Here is a 20,030-nt window from a genome sequence, read left to right on the forward strand (position 1 = left end):
TGAGGAGCCAGACGAGGAGCCCAAGAAGGAGCCAGCTCGAGTTACAGTTTCAGACTTGGAGCTTGAGACTGATGAGGATGTCCAAGTGTGGGAAGATGCTTTTGATGTTGACCCGTCGGACAATGTGGTGGATTGGAGTGCTAAGAGGTTGAGCACCGTGGAGGGTACCTCGTGTAGCCAGAAGCCATGGTCGGAGATTTTCCGCATTTTTCGCGGATGAACACTTTTTATTTCATAAGTTTTAGACACTTTTATTGCATTTTTTTAAGACTATTTACTGTTTTGGTGTGCGCGAGACTTCGCTTTAATTTGGTTTGCTTAGGATTTATTTAGGCTATAGACTTTACATTTGGGTTTAGCGCAATTTTGGGCGCTGTATTATGTGCATTTGCAGGTTGTTAGACCATATTGACTCACACTATTAGAGTAAATTCGAAGAAAGCACTGCCCTCGTCAGGTATATCAGTCTATCGACTGGCCTGTGTGGTCGATCGACTGATCACTGCAGCTACAAGAGCTTCTGTTTCAGATGCCTTGGTCGATCGACTGGACTGTGTGGTCGATCGACCGCTTCCCGCTGTTGTACCTATTTTCGATCATTCCCCTACTGTGTTTGGTCGTTTTGCGGAGCACGAAAGGGAGTTTTAGGGAGTTTTCTCCTTATTTTCTTTCCTTTTCATTCATCTATCGCTTTCTTCAGCTTAATTCTTTGCACATAATTACCGCTTCAACTTTGTTTTCTCGGATAATGCACGGTACTTTCTGTCCTTTCAGGTACTTATGGTAGCACTACTGGCTACTGAAACCTCCTAGCTCACGCTGGTTTGGGGAGGTTTCCTTTTGCGCGCTTAAAGTCTTGTGAGTTTCCGAGTTTAACTTCATGTCTTGTTTAGTTAGTTATTGCAACACCCCATTTCCTTTCGCTTCTTTATACTATGATTTCGCACAATGAAGGCATTGTGTGATTTGGTTTGGGGAAGGGTTTTGCGTTGCATTCATTCTGTTTTGCATTCACGTTTAGTTTTTGTCTTGCATTGTTTTTCCATTTCCTATATATATACAAAAATTCAAAAAAAAAATTGAAAAAATTCAAAAAAAAATGCATGTTTATTTTAGCATATAGGTTGAGTCGGAGGGTCGTATTTTAATGACGACATTGCATTTTCAGCTGTTTATCCCTAAGCCGTGCTCAATTGACATGTTATTAGTAGAATCATATATGCATGGTCTACGAGTTTTCGTTAAATTTATTTGCTGAACTTAAAACTTGACTTAGATTTTTGGCAAACTACTCATTTTCTGAGATTTAGAGCCTATAACTGGTGACATTCATGACCGGTTTATTTAGGAATGTGAGTAGTACTCCTTATGAGACGTGTTATATCAATATGCATAAATATGAACTTAATCTGCTTAATACCTGTATGCATTCGGTTTGTGGTTAGTTGACACATGTAGAGGTTCCCTTTTATTCATTTTACCCATAAGCCACACAAAAGCCAAATTTGCCATTTTTGTCCCATAAGCTACATTCCATATTTAGCCTACCCTTGCTGAGCTAGTATTGGTAGTCGTTCGGGAATATTTTATTGCAATTTGGTTTTTATGTCTCGTGTTGAGAATATGTTGGTGAAATGTTGAAGGGAAAGAAGAGAAAAGAAAGAAAAGAAAACAAAAAAAAAAAAAAAAAAAAAAACAGGAATTCGAAAAAAAGAGGATCAGTCGATCGACCGTCCCACTTGGTCTATCGACTGCTTGCTGCAGTAGCGAAAGGAAATTCGAAAAAATCACATGGTTGAAGTTTTGAGTAGATGGTGATTTTGTTCCCATGTTGCTATTTATATCATTTGGGGAATTAAGTTTGTATAGAGATTGTGAGATTTGTGCTTACTATTTAGCACCGTTTCGATTGAAATCTTGAGTTTGAAGTTGGGATGTTCCTGTAATTTGGATTTGTAGTTACTAGCTTGGCTTTAAATCCTCATATCCGAATTCATTTTAGCCCCTTCTTAACCATTACCTCACATATCCATATTTACCTCGGCATGTGTCATGGTCATTTGTTTGGTTGGAATGCATACGTACGGTTGTAGAGATTCTTTTCATATTAGATTGCAGGCATGTTCTTATAGGTCGTAGTTAGGTGAGAGTCTTTACAAAAATTTCTTCTTTCTATCTTTACATATTTTCACCTGTGCTTATGTGTGATATGAGCGACCCGTGAGAGTCCATAATGATAAGTCTCTATAGTTGACGGTTCAGCAGTTTTTAACGACTACATAACTCGTTTGCATGATTCATAATATTAATTGATTGTTGATTTTTAGCATTAAACTGGTTTAGGCTATTCGCTTTGCATTTCGCTTTGAGGATGAAATCGTTCCACTAGGTTTTAAGATCGAGTCTAGTTCTTGCTTGGGGACAAGCAAGGGTTTGGTTTGGGGAAGTTTGATGCGTGTCTAAAATATAATGTTTTACACCCTCTTTTACACGCATTTCTGAGCTCAAATGTGTAGTTTATTCTACTATATTCCCTTTTTCCGTCTACTTTCGTGTTTTTGTGTAATATTGCAGAAATGGGAAGAATGCATCGGAAAATTAGCCGAATCCGTCCCCGAGTACTAGGCATAGGACCTGACATGAAGATTTGACTCGGGAAATGAACTTGGTACGCGTAGCAAGGCCTGAAAGATATATTTGCGAGAGTTTTAGAGGCGGATTACCAGCTACAGTGGTCTATAGACTGACCTACGTGGTCTATAGACCGTCGAATCTTTGAACATTGACCGCAGAGGAGCGATCGATCGATCGATCGTGTCCCTTGGTCGATCGACCATATGAGCTAACGAACAAGTTTTATTTCCAAATCAGAAGCTTCTGATAACCTCGACCTTTGGTCGATCGACTGATGCCTATGGTCGATCGACACAGTAACCCGATGTGAGGGATTAAAAGATTTTTAACCTAAGCCCATTTGTAATTAGGTTTTAAGAAGAGTTTTACGTAATACTTCTATATAACGTAACTCTTCCTGCTGCTTTAAGGGACATTCGATTAATCATTATTCATTCATTAAGTTTTATTAAGGATTCAGATTTATCATACCTAGTTCATAGTTTTAGCATTCTTAATAAAGCTCATTTCTTCTGGATCTTATTTATCCTTCCTTTATTTTCGGTAATTCTTGTTCTTTAATTTACAGTTTACCTTTATTTGGTTTATTTAGTCTTGAAATTGCTAGTTAGATCCCGAAACCTTAATTGCTTTATTGCGTTATTATTGCTTAATAATTTTAATCATGTTTTCCTTTATAGTTTTCATCAAATTCGTTGTTGTTATTATCATTCACATGAGTAGCTAAGTATCCTTTGCTAAGATGTAGGGGAGCTATAGCGTAGATGGCGCAGAATAGGTGACCCCGAATTAGGGCATGGTCGATCGACTGGCTTAACTGGTCGATCGACTATGTCGTGTGGTCGGTCGACTGAGGTAGTTGGACGATCGACCAGACCCGTGTCTGATTAGCATCGTTTGATTCGTTAAGTGCAATATTTAACAATGAGACCGAGAGGAGACTTGTTAGATGCTTAGTTTTGACCAACCCGTAGATCAAGAGATAGGGGAGGGCATTAATTAATGAATTAAGACGACTAAATTGCTAAGATCGAAAGATAAGTAATTTAGGCTTTAGGAATCACTTTTCAGGGCGAGAGCTAGTATTAGTGAGACCTAGGGACTAGTAGCATAGGCCAAAAGGATCTACTAGTTAACTTGGACCGAGAGGACATGTTATGCCCATCCTACACGACTGTATTTCGGACTTACCTAGGATCATGTGCCATCATAGCTATAGTGAACCGACCGTCTTAGCTCCTTTTTATCATTTGTTTACACCCATTTCTTATTGCTTGCTTATTTATTTTTGCATTTAGACTTAGATATAATTCAAGCAAAACCCCCAATCTTAGACTAAAATTAAGACAATTAGAACTCCCTACCTCCCTGCAGATCGACCCTTACTACCGTTTGCTAGTTGTTGTTTGGAAATTATAAATATTATTTTTGGTACTCACATCGACAGGTATCACTTAAGGTGAATACTTTGGTAGGTTACCAAGATCTTGTCATAAAGGTTACATAAGATGTTTAAAATTTGGGTTGGTTATAGAGAGTTTGTGACAACCCAAATGCCTTTATCAATTCGTATGTTCTTAGCAATATAGCCTCTCATGAGGATGACATTCGTTGTCAATGCTAAGAAGCTTGGCATGCTGGAAAGATCCCTTTTGTGATCTATATACGTCAAAGAGTTGGAAATTTGGGTTCAATCATGTAGTCTATCAAAATGGTATTACTCGAGTGTCGAGGTACCATAATGATACATGGAGTTTAGTGGGAGCTAAAGTGAGTTTCTTAGTCTAAATATGTGCTTGACATATTAGTGACTAGAAATGTAGCTAAGGTGATGTTTTTTAGTCTAAATATGTGTTTGACATATTAGTGACTTGAAATATTCTCGGGTGAATATTTGAGAGTAGCATGGCGCATCATAAATATCCGGATCTAATGAGATAGATCTCCATGGATATTAGCATTATAATCAAGAGACTTATGTGATAAGATTCTTGGCTCGTTCAAGTTGTTGAACTATAAATATGATCTCTTGTGCTTCCGCTGCAGGATCTATTAAATATGCTAAAAGCTGCTCTCGTCGGGACTTATCATATTGAGAATATGAGAAGTCACTACCAATCATTTCCTAGTGAGTATCACTAGATGATTATCAAGAGCAACCTTGAGTACTTGAGAAGCACTGAGGATTTACTCTTGTAGTTTGGAGGAATCTATGAATTTCGTGTACAAGGATTACACGGAAACATTCCTATGCTTATAAGATGTTATGGGCCTCGTTAAGGAATGGTTAGCATGTAAGAGTGCTATGTGCATGAAGAATAATATGTATAAGAAGTTATACATATGTGTATAAGAAGTTATACATGTATAAAGCAAACATGTATGAGGAGTCATACATAAAAGATGTCATATGAAGGATGTGTATATATAAGTGTTATACGTACAAATCATGAACGAAAGCTAAGTACATTACAACATCCGATGTTGTAAGAGAGATAGTTGATAACCGGAATTTAATGGGACTAGAGTAGTTCTGTTAGCCGAATATCGTATCCCAAGGGACTGTGAAAACAGTGGGAGTGTTTGGCTGACTTTAGAACCAGAGTCTAAAAACTTATTTAGACATGTACTTAGAAAGGCTCTATGTGATGAAAAGATTGCATAGAACAAAGGAAAATAGCAATGGAAATTAGAGTGATGCAACTGTTGCTAATCCTCTAACCAAAGCCGTTGGCATAAGGTAGATATGATGGTTATGTTATCTCAATGTAATTTAGCAGTATACCTTAACTGCTGAAGATCGTTATGTAAATATTGGATAGAGTATTGATATTTACATAAGTGATGATCGCATTCATTGTTTGAGTCTCTTAAGAACTCAATTATTCAGTTTGACTGAAAACATGAATACCTTGTTTATCTGAATAAGTTGTGGAGACAATGTTGAACAATATTCAAGTGAATAGGATGAACATTGTATTAGCCCCTAGTCACTTAATGAGGTGACGTTTCGGAGTGACTAGATTGTAAGACGATTGATGGTAGGTTCAGCACCATAAGGTCATAAGGATGACTAGTCGTTTACATAGGCAGACTGTGGGACACTTTGCCGGGCAGTGACATCTACTGGGTCATGGTGATCTGTATTGTGCAATAGGATAGATAGGGCAGACAGGAATTGTCCACCCACGTTGGGTTAAAACATCTCAAGGCCACTCGAGGAGTTATGACTACAAATGCGTGGCCACGCTTGGAATTAATCTATGGGAGATTTTTCCGGTCAGGTAGTCACACTCCCGATCGAGAAAACCACTCATGATATGTTCATGTGCAAGTGCGACCTGAAAGACACCTTGCATTGAGTGGGAGATTGTTGTTAAAACGGACAAGAAAATTGGTAACACACCCTTGTAGAGTACAAGGAGGATATTGTTGAGATAAAGAGTTATCTACAATTGTGTGTTATAATCATCGCACAACTTGTCTCGGACAAGTGGGAGATTGTTGGAGTTTTTATCCTCCATAATAGTGCATGATAATATTATTAAATCTCATTAAGGAATATGCATGGGATATTCATTGGCAATACTAGTCAGCTGATCAACGTATATTGGTAACGGTTGGCCAACTAGGGTTTAACGTTACTGTCGTTAGACGGCGGTGTTCAGCTGATCCCTTTCAGTCACACCTAAAGGAATGAGCCCCAACACGAAAGCTAATTAATTATATGAGATATAGTTTAAATTAGTCTCTTGATTAAATTGACTAAGAGTTAGTCGATTAAATTGATCTAGAGAGATTTCGAGTTGCGAACTCGAGGAGCGGCGGTTATTATTTAATTACGCGATAATTAAATAATAAGTTTTATGAGACGGATTTTAGTTAATTAATTGTTAATTCACTAAAATTGTACTAATTGATTAATGTGATTAATATTAGTACGTAAATAATATGTGTAGTGGTACACGTATATTTAAGGAGTGATTTGGACGAAATTAATTGGAAGCATTTAAACATGAAACGATGTTTAAATAAAATTTACACGTATTTGTGCGACAAATATAAGAACCAAAATGGACCCGTAAATGGGACATTGGACCGTGTAAATGAAGTTAGTAGATGATCATAATCATTTCACTTTTACTTGTTTTTCTTCCATAAGTTGTCATAACATCTTTGTGCATGTGACAAAAGATTGGACAATATTAAAAAAACAAGTTGACTCCTACACACTACCCTTCCACCCGCCACTTTCCCCAAATACTCTCCAAATTGTTGTTCATTTTTCTACCACTTCACTTGTACATTTTTGCATGTGAACAACAATTTGTCTATCTCTCTAAAAATCATAAGCATCATTTTTTCTAAAATTGTTAGTAAAACAAAATAAATACTAAGAGTGTTAGTATTATTTACATAATATTCAAGGGTTATATGGTTAATTTCTAGTTAAAATTAATCATATGAGTTGGAGGTTTGTTCTTGGGTGCAACTTAAAGGAGCTCTTCTAATTTGAAGATTGGATGATCTTGCCATTCTTAATAGCTCAAGAACAACCAAGATGGGTGATCTTGGTTGTGCCCAAATACTACCATTTCTCAATGTAAGGAAAATTATTTTCCTCTTCTTTTATTCTAATATGCTTTTATATTGCATGCATGTTACATAGATCACCAAAATGATAAATTATGAGATAATTTAATTTTTATTAGAGAGTCTAATATGGATCTATGATCTTTCACAGGATGGGTTAGTGGGCTGGGCCTTTGTATTTTTCATAAAATGGCTTGTCCGTACCCGCTTTTTTAGCGGGCGGGATGGGTCGGGTTCAATGGATGGGACTACCCATGAACAGCTCTAATTAAAAGTAAAAATGGATGGTGACCTAGTTAACATGACTTCTGTTTGGGGATAGTCTAAGTGATAACTTTAAAACAGGAATTCACTTGCTCTATTGGATTAGACCTTAGTCTGTAGGTGTGTTTGTGGTAATTTCGTGAAAAGGTTTGAGTTCAAATCTGTCTTACATTTATTTGTTTTTCTGGCAAAAATATTATAATTTTTATAAAGTCGCCCAGTGACTGAGCGACTTTATTGTAAGTCGCTAAGCAACTGAACGACTTATTTTCGAAGCCGTTTTTCATATATCCCGAACCTACGTGCACTCATTTTCGGTAGAAAGTTTTAACTTTCCCCTATTTTGATAATTTCTTTTGTTTTAAGCACACTATTTTAGAAAAAAAATTCCGTACTTTACCCACATCCCCCCTTATATAAAAGTGACTAAGGGGTTATAAGGGGGCATACTATGATGAATAGTTAAGGTTGGAAATTAATAGTTGAGATTTGTTGGGCCGGATAACATGCTTCTTTGTTGGTTATTTGGACGGGTTTGGTTGTTCGGCCTCCTTAGTCCAACACACATTTACAGTCCAATAAATATTTTCGCAGGTAATATTTTACGGTCCTATCTTTATCCCCACAAACAACTTGATCGCCACCTCTGGATCAACTTTACCGCTTTTTCCGGCCATCGTTTCCACTACAGTGAAGGTCACAAAGAATGTCGGGTGTCGTTTACCTTGCACCTTACGGTCCTTGCTTTATCCCCACAAATAACTTGATCGGCACCTCCTCTAGACCAACTTTACCGCCTTTTCCGGCCACCGTTACCGCCACCGTTAAGGCCACAATGAATGTTTGGTGCTGTTTTCCTTTTACCTTTTCCGGCCTGCTAAAGTTGTCATACGTAATTGGAGTTGTTCATAATTATGGTACCTGTAGGGCTGTATAAGAAGACCATTCTTATTTGTGAAGTAGTTAACTATGGTATGTATTGCAGCCCTCATAGCTTCACCCGCCTTTTCCGGGCCATCTTTACTACATCTTCTTGCCTGGGTCTAAGTTGGGTACTTCTGGATGATGTGTTTTGCCTATGAGGAGTTGTTTAATGGAGGTTTCATAGTTCTAAAACGTTTACTATTTTAATTTAAATTTGGTTATCATAATTAAGTATAATGAGTTGGTGTTTAATGGCGGATTCATATTTCTATAATGTTTACAATTTAAATTTTAATTCGGTCTTAATAATTAACTATAAGATTTATCATGTGCCAAACATTTGTGTCTCCCTGCAGAAGTATACATGATTTAGTTCACAAATTATAATTTTTGCGGTATTGTTTTGTTTCCGATTTATTTTTGTGTTCTTGGATTTGTTAAGAATTCTGAGGAACTTATCCAAACGGTTTTATCATGTGTTATTTAATATTTGTTTAGAGCTGAGTAGTTTGAAGCATAAATTTTGTAAAGAGAAGCTGATCATAGGTCCTGCTTACCAAACATAGAAAAGATGATCCAATTTCATGCAGTTCAGAAGCAATGCCATGAGCATGTAATATGAGGCACGCAACTCTTTTCCAAACAAGCACCGAAGGTTGAGTCCATGTCAACAAATTCGGCTACAAGTGGCTAATATATGTGCTTATCGGCAATTCTTGAGAGAAAAAGATCACGTTTTTGGCCTAAAATGAAGTATCATGATGTGTTGGTTCTACAATCAACATACAATGTCGAAGTCACGTAGCCTAAGTAGCTTGATTAACGGTGTTCAATTAATTGTAGCATGGAACAATGTAGCTTTTCTTCTCATTATAGGAATTAAAAGATAATCGTTGTAATTCTTTTGTTAACCCAATTTCATTTAGCAACGTCCATTATAATTTTATTTGTGATCTCAACACATATTACAGTTGTGTATTTTGACCCCAAAACAGCATTTTTTAGCATGTTTTTGTCCTTACAATGAGGAGCTTGAAGAATTACCGTCCAAAAGATCAGTAAAACCATAAAATTAAGTGATACCGTCGTCAGGTACCAAAAATAAATACATAAGTACTACTAACAAGAAGCTAGCGGTAAGTAGGGTCGATCTCCACAGGGAGGCAAAAATGAGATTTATCTGTTTTAAATTAGTCTAAGAGTAACGGGGGTTTGAGTATGATTTCTAAACTAAGAGAGGTGGCAAGAGAAATTGAGCGATAAAAATAAAGGGATTAACAATAAAGAGAGAGAACTAGGATTGTCGGGTCATCAATGAATGTCAGATAATTGCAGCTGAGGTAACAGATCGGTCACTTGTATCGGTCTAAGGGGCAACGAATATCTCCTTCTTGTCTCAATTCACCCTAAAACACTATTAGCTTAGCTTCCGCCCTCACTAAAGCATCCTAATGTTCACTGCAGGTCTCACCCCTTCCAACCTTCCGGCCTAAGTCAAGGCTTACCAAATCAATTAGCTAGATGCGTCGACTCAAGCAACTAATTGCAATTATATGCGGTGATTAACAACAAAGACGTGATTTTAGCAACAGATCTGCGAACCTAATTAGCAACTAACATCGACTCATTGAATCCCCTAAATCCTAGCAGGAGAATTAGCTAAACATAATAATGAATAAAGAGAAAGAGAAAGATGAAGCGAGAACAAACATAATGAAGAAATAAGCAAAAGAGAATTAATATAAAAGAGAGAGAAGAAAGGTTACAGAGGTTTAGAATCCTGCAAAAGAACAAGGTAACAGCAGAAATTAAGAGTAAAACAGTATGTATGATAAGATGTTTTTAACCTAATCCCGACTTCCTTTATATAGGGAAGTGATTATTAACATAAAATAAACCTGACACGGAATAAAAATCCCGAGTATATAAGCTAGTCACACGATCGAGCAACTTTATATCACTCGATCGAACAAATCCAAGCTAAACCCTCTCGATCGAAGACTTTCGGTACTCGCTCGAACACTTATCAAAAAGGCACATTCGATTGAGTAGAAAAAAGACTCGATCGAACAAGATAGTACTCGATCGAGTACTTTCCAGCGCACAATTCCTGCTTCGCGCACTGAACTTCAAACGGCCGCCATTTCTTCGTTACTTGGTCAAACATAGCGTTTACGGTGGCATTGGAAAGCTAAGAGGATAAGATTTCATATCCAATTAGAATAACCTGAAAATCAGTTGTAGAACTTGATATATAGCTCTTCAAAGTAAGCACTAGTAATTTGAAGTTCTCCTTTGCTCGCCTAGCTATCCTACTTCTTTGCGCATCTCAAAATAGTAGTTTCCAAGCTCTAAATCAACTCATCTCCTAAATGCATGCATAAGGACATGTATTAAGCTAAATTTTTCTCCTCTCCGGTTCATACCTGCAAATAATACACGATAAACCAAAGTAGCCTATTCGGGGGACATTTGTAGCTAAACACTATACATAATGCGTAGAAATGCTTGCAAATACGGTACAAAAAGTCTATATTAAATGCACGCATCAAACTTCCCCAAACCAAACCTTTGCTTGTCCCCAAGCAAACTATATGCAAAACTAATGGAACAGAAAAGAAAACTCAAAGCTAGCTACAAATTGTCCACTTAAACCAATTTAATGCAGCAAACTAACACTTATAGCAAAAACTGTCAAATGCAAACGAGTTGTAAGATGTTTATAATAAAGCTTAACCGTCGACCTTGCAAGACTTTTGATAATGGACTCTTATGGGTTACTCTTTTCTCATGAAGCAAAGGGTAAGCATATGAATAGTAAGAGAAGAAGAAAAATAGTCACTCACCTAAACTACGACCCATATAAACATGCATGCAACTAAAATGATAGACAATTCTAATCAGCACACATACATTCCAAGCAATCAATGTCTGTCACAGCCGAGGGCTTACAAAAATATGGTTTAGTGAGGTAATGGGTAAGAAAAGGCAAAACATTTATGTGATTGTGAGGTAATAATCAAGCTAGCAACCTAACGAAACCATACGAACCAAATCCGATTCTTAATCCATCATAAATCAAGTATAAGTGCCCTTTATTTTGGCACACAAACTCACTAACCAAACCAAACATACTCCTCAATAGATAATGATAAAAGCATAGGAGTAAAAACCGTCAACAACCAAACTTTTTTTTCTTTTTTCTCTCCTTTTTTTCCGGCTATATTTCTTTTTTTCGTTTTTCAACCTTTTTTCCTCGTCCTCTTTTTTTTCAAAAATTACCAATTCCAAATCATCAGATACAAGACAAACTTGGCACAATAAATTATATACCGTAAAAACATACACTAAACTAGCTTGACAAGGCAGGCTAAATTTTGGATGTAGTTAAGGGTCAAAAGGCAAATTTGGCTAAATGTGGAGTTTAATGGGTAAAAATGAAAGAAAAGGGGAATGTAAGCACCTCTCTGCATGTGACACCAACCTGTTGGAGTTCATTAATCTCATAAGTTTACATATCCAACATATGAAAGTTTAATTTAGTCATAAAATTAAATCGGATCTTATGCATGCAAAACAATTACAAGTATAAGGAGAAAATCAATTCTTACATTGATGATTTCGAAATATGGGCACTAGTAAGTTCACCTTCTTACTAGTTCTTGAGCTTTCCAAAGGTGGAAGAACAAGATTCAAGTGGAGAATCTCTCCCAAGGAATTATACCCAAAGCAACACCCTTAAAGATCTTAATTAATTTGATACTAGAATCAATTAAAATCTAACTTTAAAATTGACACAAAAATTGATTTTGGCCCTTGAATGTCTCGGTCAAGAGGGGAGTATTTGTGAGGTTTCTTTCACTAAGTTTAATTCACAAATTGTAGAGAATGGTTATATTTCTAACACTAGAAAAATGTAGTAAAGTAGTGAATAATAATAGAGGAAAAAACCCTTGGCTTTTTCATGTAAGAAAACCGGTTGGGGGGGGGGGATTATAGAGACCAATGCATGATCTTTGTTCTTCTCAAGATTAGACTAGGTGTGCATGGCTATGTGTAGAGTTTAATCATTGTGTTTCCATTTAAAATAAACAACACAATATAAACCCTAATCCTCCCTCCATTTTTCGGTACATACATAAAATAGAAGGTCCATTTTATTTTGTCATTTATCAATTTTGTCATATGTCACATGTTACAATATAATGTATTTTTAACATATTAAAAATTAACATATTAATAAAATATGTCACATACAAAATTAACTAGTAATTCTTAATTACTTGTACCAAAATGGTTTATCGAATTATAAATTACAACAACTTGTACTAATAATAAATTATTCAATCTGTTTCAATTGTTTCGTAAATAATAATTTAATCTAAGTAATAAAACGATTCAATTACTTAGACCGTATCTTATTTAATCGAATTACAATAAGATACGTAATTTTACTCACAAAACCATCCGTTAATTTTAAGCAATTTAAGTAACTTGTATCGGCATACGATTAATTATATAATCAATTAAGAGCATTACCCTATAGGTATGACCTTAGGGGATCAACTGATCACCACCGTCGTACGACAGTAATGTCAAACTCTAGTCAGCCAATCATTACCGATATGTGTGGACCAGTTGACAATAAAGTATTACTTTCCCTCATGTATTCTTAAATATGAGATTTAAACATGTGATCATCATGATCGACAATTGTGATCGCATTATTGTCGGGGACACTAACTCCAACAATCTCCCACTTGTCCTCGACAAGTGTGCGTCACCAATTCTCTTGTCCTATTATTATTTCCCACTCAATGCAAGGTGTCTTTCGGGTCGTACTTGCAAGTGATCATATTGAGAGTGGTTTCCTCGATCTGGAGAATAACTGATTGACCGGAATTATCTACCATAGATACCTTCCGAGCGTGGCCACGCATTTCCAGTTCATTACTCCTCGAGTGGCCTTGAGACATTGTTTTAACCCTGATAAAGGGGTGAACATTTCCTATCGCACTATTCCCTTCGACTAGCCACAGCTCATCATAACCCAAAATAAGCCCATTTGACCCCATTTACGAAGGTAGTAGGAACATAAATCAAAGTTACTCTGAAACTGTGCCACCTTAGGCGAACAGTCTTTAGTCAAAAGAATCGACTCATTAGAATACTATAGTAGCTCTCGCCACGACCAGGCTATATGAATTTGCCAGAACTCTATAAGCGGTCATTGGCCTGGCAGAGTGTTCCCAACCGTCTGCCTATGTGATCGACTAGTCATCTCATATGACTCTATGGCACTTGAACTTGCCATCAATCGCATTACACTTTAGTCACTTCGAGACGTCATCTCATACAAGTGACCATGGGCAAATACAATGTTAATCTGGGTTCACTTTAATGGGGTTCAGTATTGTCTCTACAACCCGTTTGGATGTAAGAAAGTACAAGATGAGTTAATGATAACTCAAACAATAAATCTAGACATTTCATTTGAGTAGTCAATACCATATTACTACCATATGTCTAACAAGTGTGTTAACACTTGTTGATGAAATAAAAGTTCAACACACCATGTGTCCACGTGCTCAAACGTTCGAATTGCGATTTCCCTTATTTTCATGTCATCTCTCATAGCATGAACTCTACCAAGCACATGTCTAGTCTTCGAACTAGACTTTGGTTCTTTAATCTTGTAAGAAACCCTTTTGTTGTTATCACATAACCAACAATTTGGATTATGGTGGATGATACAACTTGCACTAGTCAAGTGTTCCACCAACTTACAATGCACTAGGTATATGTTTTGTAGGATCCTGCAATAATTTTCAAGATGATTAGTCTAGGACTTCTCACAAATCCTTGCATTAGAAAATACTAGTTTTGTGTAACTTCTTACCACAACCAAGTATCCTTCCAAATTCTTATTTCTCTTAGCGTAATTGGCTTAGGATCTTCATAAATCCTTATGTGTTTGGAAACTCCAGCATGTGTAACTTCTTATCACACAACTGAGTGTTCTTCCAAACTCTAGAATAGCTCATTAGTTCTCCTCGAGAATTCATGACGATTCTTATATGGCTTACCAATGACTCATCATGCTCTAAGCATATGATTTATTTAGGACATGTGCATGATTATTCTAATGGCGGAAACATTAGTGATCTTAATCATGTAGTCAACAGTTCTTAGGTTCAATGAATGACCATGACCTTCTCATGGTAATTCCATCTTCATCGATATGAATAACCTACGTATCTTGTTGATTTGATGTGCGCATCTTAATGCCAATCCAACATCCCATGTTTTAATTGGATTCATCTTAGTCCATATTCATCCAGAATTGAAAATTTAAGTGCTTTCTTTATCAAAGATAGTATATGCTCGTCATTCTCAATGAGTAATAAGTTGTAAAATTCATGGAGGATGATTACTCCCACTAAATCTCATGTATATACATGACAATTTTAAACTCCCACTCAATTCCACATGTTTCGTGTTTGACCACTCAATCGAAACATTTCATGAATTGAAATCATTTTTGCTTTGCTAGGTTGTTATGATAAAACCACATATGTTATCAACATATCCTTTCAAAATACCTATCTGGAAAGAGGTTTCGATCTCTAACAATGGAAAGAGATTTTAATCTCTAACTTATTCATTCTTAAAATGAAGCGAAGCAATGTCATTACTAAAATGTAAAATTCAATATGGAGTTCATACGTCCCTCTCAAAATACTCATTTCGGAAAGCGGTATAACTTGTCCATTTTCATGAAGTTTAGCAATGACTCTAGCATGGTTAACCATTAACTTAGCTATTATAGACATTGATATGTCCTTTTATGCAACTCTTAATCATAAATCTCATTTATATTCAAGGATGCATTTCATTTCATTAGGCTCTTAAGTAAAGGTTAACGTTGAATCTTCATGTTTAGCTTGATCATAATCAAACAAGAATCTTTATGTTAAGTCTTTTCATTAGTCATGTACCTTTAAGTACTTTCTTTTGGTCTCCTTACGTAGTTTCCTTAAAAACATCTTATTTTGGTCTCCTCACGTAGTTACCCTAAGAACATCTTCTTTTGGTTTGTTCACATGGATTCCATCTATACATAATTAGTAATGTATACAAATTATTTTCTCTTATATAGATCTCATCTACCCAAGATATACAAATCATTCTTTGTGTCTCTTATATAGATCTCATCTACCCAAGGTATACAAATCATTCTTTGTGTCTTAATATTACTCCCACTCTATATTTAGAATAAATACACTAAATATTCAAAAGATAGCTTTTGTGACACAAATGATGTTCTGGTGAAGAAGGAGAGATATCACATAGATTAATAGACTTATTCGATTTTTAAAGATTTAATGGGTGTATGTAGGTTATTAAGTTTCCCTTAAGTGAGTTCATTAACTCAATATTACTTTATAATCGATCATACACAAACTCCAAGCTTATGGACATATAATGAATCTATCATTATAATTGTCTATTGGATCAATTTAAGTAGATATTCATATGTTTCTATTTCAAGCATATAAAGATGAATTTTAGAACAATTAAAATACGATAAACGTAGTGACTTGGGTTGCAAACCAAGTCACTATTAATACAAAATTACCACCATTGTTCAAAGGATTAAAACAAATTTCCATGTCAAACAAGAAAATTAAAATAGTTCTAGAATTCAAAACACAACATGAAATTAAAGACAATAAATAAAGCCAAGCTTCATGGGTGGCTACTCCTAGCTCCCTCACGATCTCTTAAGCTTTCTTTTCCTTGCCCTTGTTGTTGCTTGGAGGAGGCCCTAATTACAATAAAAAGGGGATACTTTATCACAACTTGTATCAAAATACCAAAGTTGAATTAGAAACATAAAAGAAGGGATAGTCATTTACCTACTGGAGTGATCTTTCCAGATTTGATGTCGCCTAGGTACTTAGGACAATTCCTCTTCCAATGCCCAACACCATTACAATAGTGGCATTTGTCCCCGGAGGGGGCACCCTTCTTGGGCTTAGAGGAGCTAGCTTCACAAGCTTTTCCTTTGTTCTTGTAGGGAGTTTGCTTCTTTCCCTTGTGACCACCTTTCTTGAAATTCCCTTTGCTATTTTGATTAATGTTGAGCACATCCTTGGTTGTGCTAGCATTTAGCCCCATGTCCCTCTCGGCTTGCACAAGCATTTTGTGCAATTCATCGAGGGATACTTTCAAGTTTTGCATATTAAAATTCACCCTGAATTGAACATATGCCTTAACCTTGTTCAAGGAATGAAGAATTCGATCAATGATGAGTTCCTCGGGAATCTCTACCTTTTGTATTTTTAAGGTCTCAACATGCTCCATCAACTTGAGCACATGAGGGCTAACTTTTTGGTCCTCCTTGATGTTGAGATCAAAGAATGCGGAAGCCGCTTCATATTGAATGATCCTCGGAGCTTGTGAAAACATGGTCACAAGCTTCGTGTAGATCTCATAGGCGGTGCTAATCTTTATAGCACTCCTTCGGAGTTCGGCCTCCATTGAGAATATCAACACATTTTTGATCACGGCCGACTCCTTTTAGTAAGTCTCATAGGCTTGCCTAGCGGCGGGAGTAGACCTACCGGTAGGTGCGGCGGGAGAGGCCTCGGTAAGGTAACGAATCTTATCGTCACCCTCCGCGGCTAAGCGAACTTGTGCGTCCCAATCTGCGAAATTTGACCCATTCTTTTCAAGTTTACATCGATCCATAAATGATCGGAGCCATGAAACATTGGTGAGAGTGTTCGAGCTAGTGATTGCGTTTGAATTTGGAGTTGCCATTGCAATAGAGAAAACAAATTTGACTACAAAATAAAAGTGAAGGAATTAATAAACATCTATTGTTTTGATAATACTTGTAAACATTTTAAACAAGTTTTAAGCATTTATATAGTGACCTCTACCAAACTATTATAAATGATCCCGAGATCCAAATTCATAGCAATTCGGGCACGGTGAGCCGATTCATCCCTTATCAATATAACTCGGTGGATTAACTCTTTAATCGATTCTACTTCTAGAACTCTCGGTCGATGAAATTACTCTCATATTTATCTTTAGCCCGGAACACATGCGACTACGGTCTCTAATACTTCCGTTGAGCTCAATCCAAATTTCGATGTAATAACATTTTATTACCCACTTACCCAACGTAACAAGGTTTGTATTACGGTGAAGCCGGATTAACTCCTTTATAAAATTAGGATTCCTGGTTTCTACTATTTGGTAAGGCTAAATCTCAATTATTAATATAGCGAGAGGTCATGTCAATTTATTATCTATCCGGTTTTAAGCGAACTAAAGTGGTGAACTACGATAATTATAATTGACACGGTCGATGACTCGATTAAAATAGAATGCATATTTAGTTATGGCGATTTAGCGATGCATGCAAACATATAAATAAAATGCAAAGCATAAATATAAAATCCTAGTATGGCCTTCCTAAAAAGAAAATTTAATTAACTATTATAAATTCGGAAACCAAAAACCATTGGTCTCTTGAACTTCACTTGGCACGCATTCTAAGGCAACACCGTCTTGTCACAACGCCTTTCCAAATGGCACCGTCTTCAAGGATCTCCGGAATTACAATTAATAATTAAAAATTACATAATTTCCTATTATACATTTGTAATAAAAATTAAATCTATTAAATTACAAAATGGTGATACGAGATCACAAAAATTACAACCGAATCGATATTCCCATACATTCCGGGTAATACCAATTAAAAACTAAGGCCATACTAAGTAAAATTACATAATTCAAAAATTATATAAATCAAAATTATGACAATCATAAATAAAATGCAGCATTATAATATGTAGGAACATGCTTAATTTTATGCCAAATCACCTTTAAAGAGCTAATATCGTATATTTTTCTCGGTTTTATGGATTTGAATGATTATTAACTATTAAAATTATGAAACATTTCATAAATCACATTTATGTTCAAGTTAATTATCCTAACCTTTTAGGACTCAAAATTTAGTCTTCACAAAATTTTTGACAATAATTCAACTTGAATTTCTAGTATTGTTCATTTGGACTCAAAATATATATAAAAAACTCCAAATTAAATTAAAATAATTTCAAATTTTGAAATTTAAACTTTTGAACATTCTGGAATAATTCCATGACATTCATAATGTTCAAAACTTAGGTTAAAATTTTCGAAAATCTTTCGAGAAAAACATCGTTGCGGTTTATCGAATTTGAGAAATAAAATCATTAAAATATGAGAAAATTAATTTTAATCAACTTTTCACTTTTAGATCTGAAATATGGGATAAAATGCAACATATGACGTTTTTGTTTAGTCATGAAATATGTTTTAGCATTATATACTAAATTAAAGCCACTATTTATCGAATTTTTACTCAAAAATTCATAAATCATTCAAAAGGAGTTCAATCCATCTAAATTTTTACACACACTAAGTAAAAATCCATATGACAACATATAAAATTTTCATTACTAGATTCAAAATATAACTCATTTTAACCTTATAAACCCTTTAAATTCGATTTTGACTTATAAAATTCAAATTTTATGCAAAATAACTTAGTTTTTCACGAAATTTAACATGCAACTAGTAGATTATATTTCTGAAATTATATCAAAAAATCACTGAAAAATTCGAAGTTTAGCTATTTTTCGTCCAAAAATGACATTTTTCTCATAAAAATCACATTTTAATGCCAATAATATATATAATGAACAATAAAATCCATAAATCATCCCATATGACCTAAAATCCATTTAGGACCAGAAAATTTTAACATGCAAAGTTATTTCGTGATTTATCTTCATAAATCCTAAATAACAAGTTTTATTTGTTAACTAATTAACTCGGAAAAACAAACCCGATTTTGCATGCAACAACCTTGTGCTATGATAGCACTTGTTGGAGTTCATTAATCTAATAAGTTTACATATCCAACATATGAAAGTTTAATTTAGTAATAAAATAAAATCGGATCTTATGCATGCAAAACAATTACAAGTATAAGGAGAAAATCAATTCTTACATTGATGATTTCGGAATATGGGCACTAGTAAGTTCACCTTCTTACTAGTTCTTGAGCTTTTCAAAGGTGAAAGAACAAGATTCAAGTGGATAATATCTCCCAAGGAATTATACCCAAAGCAACACCCTTAAAGATCTTAATTAATTTGATACTAGAATTAATTAAAATCTAACTTTAAAATTGACACAAAAATTGATTTTGGCCCTTGAATGTCTCGGTCAAGAGGGGAGTATTTGTGAGGTTTCTTTCTCTATGTTTATTTCACAAATTGTAGAGAATGGTCATATTTCTAACACTAGAAAAATGTAGTAAAGTAGTGAATAATAATAGAGGAAAAAAACCTTTTGCCTTTTCATGTAGGAAACCCGGTTGGGGAGGGGGGGTTATAGAGGCCAATGCATGGTCTTTGTTCTTCTCAAGATTAGACTAGGTGTGCATGGCTATGTGTAGAGTTTAATCATTGTGTTTCCATTTAAAATAAACAACACAATATAAACCCTAATCCTCCCTCCATTTTTCGGTAGATACATAAAAT

The sequence above is a fragment of the Silene latifolia genome, chromosome 1 (genome assembly GCF_048544455.1).
Source record: "Silene latifolia isolate original U9 population chromosome 1, ASM4854445v1, whole genome shotgun sequence".
Classification (NCBI taxonomy): domain Eukaryota; kingdom Viridiplantae; phylum Streptophyta; class Magnoliopsida; order Caryophyllales; family Caryophyllaceae; genus Silene; species Silene latifolia.